Source organism: Taudactylus pleione, unplaced genomic scaffold, assembly GCF_031769625.1.
Source record: "Taudactylus pleione unplaced genomic scaffold, aTauple2 ptg000077l, whole genome shotgun sequence".
Lineage (NCBI taxonomy): Eukaryota > Metazoa > Chordata > Amphibia > Anura > Myobatrachidae > Taudactylus > Taudactylus pleione.
In genome coordinates this window covers 3,676,517-3,680,552 of record NW_028284479.1, presented here as the reverse complement: position 1 = coordinate 3,680,552, position 4,036 = coordinate 3,676,517, and the positions used below count along the sequence as shown (strand labels likewise).

General features: G+C 38.2%; 1 pseudogene; it reads left to right on the top strand.

Annotated features, from left to right (window-relative positions):
* Positions 1–2,908: 2,908 nt before the first annotated feature.
* LOC148532432 (5S ribosomal RNA) lies at positions 2,909–3,033 on the top strand (annotated as a pseudogene).
* Positions 3,034–4,036: the final 1,003 nt, after the last annotated feature.

The window sequence follows — 4,036 nt, the reverse complement described above, 5'->3', positions numbered from 1 at the left end:
TGTCAAAATGAAAACCCTCTAAAAACCTACCCTGATTTATATGTCCTCGTTATCAGATCAACACCTTCACCTGTATCTTGTTATCAGATATCTGCAAATACTTTCCAAACTATATGGCCATGGACTTCCTGTCTTTGTCTTAACTCAAAATTCCTTGATAACTTTGCTTCCTGACTCCTAATCTTCAAATGGGCTCTCGAGACACCTTTCTTCCTCAAAGCTTTCCATCGCTCATCCTAACCCACTAACTCCCATGTTCCTTCCTCACAATCCAGCCCGTCTGTGTCGCCTCTGTTTGCTTGCCCTTCCCCTTTACAATGTAAGCTCTCACAAGCAGGGCCCTCTTCCCTCATGTGCTTCTCCTTCCCTTACTTATACTTTAATTTACACCAGCACCTAACAATTGGTTGCTGACACCCTGCTGCTTATTTAAGTGTTATGCAGTAATGTTTTTAAATCATGTATTTGTCCTGCATTGTTTGTACTGGTAATAACTGTTTTTCTTGTGTGCTTATTTGTTTATGTTCTTTGTAAGGTGCTGCGGAACCCTTGTCGTGCCATATAAATAAAGGATAATAATATTAGCTCTGCAACTCGCACAAACAGATTCACATCTCTATACACACACCTTCCATAAAAGATATTAAATTAAAAAACACCTGTCACCAATGCCTATCATCCCAACCCCTAAATAATTACTTAACATTTATCTGATACAAAAAAAAAACCAATTTCAATTGACAATGCTATAGGACTTAAAATATCGGATCCCTCAAATTCTGGAATGAACAAATCAAGTTTACATGTATCAAAAAATATCATCAGAAACTGATCTATGTTAAACTGGGTACACACGTAAAGATTTTCTGTCCAACCATCCCACTAGTTGATTGGTTGAAATTAAAATCTGGTAAGGTATGAACGCAAATGACAATCAGAAATTTGGTCCCAAACGCCGGAAAATGGACAAAAATTTTTGTTTGAACAAATTGTTTAGATCAAACATTTAACAAACTTGTCTGAACAACCATTTTCATCTATTTTCTGGCATTTAGGAGCAAATTGCTGATCATCAGTTACTCCCATACGTTACCAGATTTTCATTCCAACCAATCAACTAGTTGGATGGTTGAATAGAAAATCTTTACGTGTGTATGCAGCATTAGTCAGACTAGATCTAAAGGCGCATATCTACTACACGATTAATAAACGATATCGTAATCGTTCATTATATTGTGCAGTGGACATTGAGCCCACACTGAACGTTATATATTCTTTCAATTTATCATAGCAGTTCATCCTATGCATATCTTCGCAGTTAATCACACCTGCAGAGAAATAAAACACTAATCTCTACACACTTTTTAATACATCATTTCACATACTTTTAGCTAAAATATAAATCAAAATGGCTGCTGTATCAGACACACACCTTCCTATGTTTAGAGAGAAAAGGGAAGGCCTTATCCTCCCTAAGCCTGAGGCCATTTGACAAATGTGGCCTTCCGCAACTCTCACAACTATATATAAATTATCAATGTGTTTCTATATGCTCTAAATTGCAGTGCAGGAAATTAAACTAATATAAGCATGCATATATATTTGAGTTGCTGAATGAATATGAAGGTCCACATATTCCTGTTTTATCACAGACTTATTTGGTTGTCTAGGCTTCACAGACACATTTACTATTTTGATAAAATCTAATGGGGTACGGATAAGGTATTCATTATTATTTGTACTATTTTATTTTATACTGCCATAACAGTCACTTCTATGACTATTTAGATTTATTTTATAAACTTTTTAATAACCTTACTAGCGGTGAAAAGTAAGAGATCTAAAAGAAAATCTGTTCCTCCCCTACAGCCATAACACATTGAACATACCCAATCTCGTCTGATCTTGGAAGCTATGCCGTGTTGGGCCTGGTTACTGCTTTGCACCTTACAGTACGTCAGAGGTTAGTAGCATTTATGTAGCTGGTAAAAGCAATGGTTTGTTAATCAGATAAATAATCTTATCATTTACTGGCATCCCAGTGAGGGTATAATTAAACCTTGTATAGATATTAGTAGTTTGTTAGGAGCAGCACTTAGTAATTTAAGTTAAAGCAAATGTAGCAAGCTTGTATAATAGTTGCCACAAATACTTTGCTTGATCTCCAGTGTTTAAGCGTGGCCACGCTAGCATAAATGCTTGTTGTTCTAAAGATCACAGCTGCTGTATTAGAAAAGCTGTCTCTGTATGTGAAGAGGATAAGCGGCTCTGTACACTCCCAAGTGTAACGGGCAGCTTGTTTGTTCCAGCTATGGTCAGCACACCTGCAGCTAAGAGCATTGGGGTGGAAGTCCAGGTTGCTCAGAGTTGCCTTACACGAGAACAGGGACTCAAAGGACATACAGAAGGGCTGTGGAGGTAGATGAGCTGGTACACAAATGGGAATGGGGCATCACATCCTGCTGTCTTGTGTCCTAGCTCGCCTACCTCCACAACCCTTCTGTATGCCATCTGAGCCCATTCTCTTTGTAAGGCAGCTTGGAGCAGCCTGGACTTCCACCCCGATACTCGCTGCTGCACCGTGTCCTGACCACGGCTGTAACAAGCAAACCGTCCGTTACAGTTGGGAGCTCACAGAGAGCAGCTGTGAACTCTAAAATGATAATCATTTATGCGCAGTGATTTTTTATGTTGTGTTCTTACCTAGGACCATACCCTATCTCATCTTCTAAGCTCTGCGGTGTTGCATAGTACTTGGATGGGAGAGCACCTGGGAATACCAGTTGCTGTAGCTAATTTTATACTACTATATTAGTCTGTTTTATGACTATTTAAATTTATTATATTAACTTATTAATTCATTTACTGGTGGTGAGTAGTAAGAGAGGTCTAAGAATAAGTTTTGATCACCTACGGCCATACCACACTGGACACGCCCAATCTCGTCTGATCTTGGAAGCTATGCAGTGTTGAGCCTGGTTAGTACTTGTACATGTGTGGGAGACCACCTTGGAATACCAGGTACTGTGGGTGATTTTATACTGGGCCATAAGCTTTTTCTATGACTTTTTACATTTACTATATTACCACCAGTATATTCTTGAATAAGTAAAGAAGTAAGAGATCTAAGAGAAAATGTGTTGCTCACCTACAGCCATGGTGATAACAGTTATTTTTTTAAAAATAGAAAGGGTCTCAAAAATGCCTCTTTCCCTTGACACAATGTATTTAGTTTGTATTCTACAGAGCGTACCTAGCTGCAAGTGAACAAAGCTTGCCAGGCCTTGTAAAAGAAATACAGGACACAACATAAAGAATCACTGTGCTATAATACTCAAGGATATAAATATTATAATTTATGAATTAATATATAGAACTGCTTCCTTTTAAGATAGTAGAAACTTGGGCATATATATTTCGTTATTTTACTTCATCATTGTAAATCATAGATATAAATGTTCAAAACTGGTACATAATAATCCACAGATGTAAGTATTATAAAATAATGTAACATTGTCAAAATTTAGTAGCAATTATGTGGTTAGTAAAAGCAATGGTTTGTTAATCAGATAAATAGTCTCATCCTTTACTGGCATCCCAGTGAGGCTCTAATTAAGTCCTCTTGTCTTGTATAGATAATAGTAGTTTGTTATTAGCAGCACATAGTAAATTAAGTTAAAGTGCATGTATATTAGTAACGTTCCCTAGTAATCGTTACCACAAATACTTAGCTTGATCTCAGGTGTTGGAGCGTGACCACAGTAGCATAAATGCTTGTTGTTCCAAAGATCACAGCTGCTGTATTAGAAAAGCTGTCTCTGTATGTGAAGAGTATAAGCGGCTCTGTGCGCTCCCAAGTGTAACGGGCAGCTTGTTTGTTCCAGCTATGGTCAGCACACCTGCAGCTGAGAGCATTGGGGTGGAAGTCCAGGTTGCTCAGAGTTGCCTTACACGAGAACAGGGACTCAAAGGACATACAGAAGGGCTGTGGAGGTAGACGAGCTGGTACACAAATGGGGATGGGGCGTCACATCCT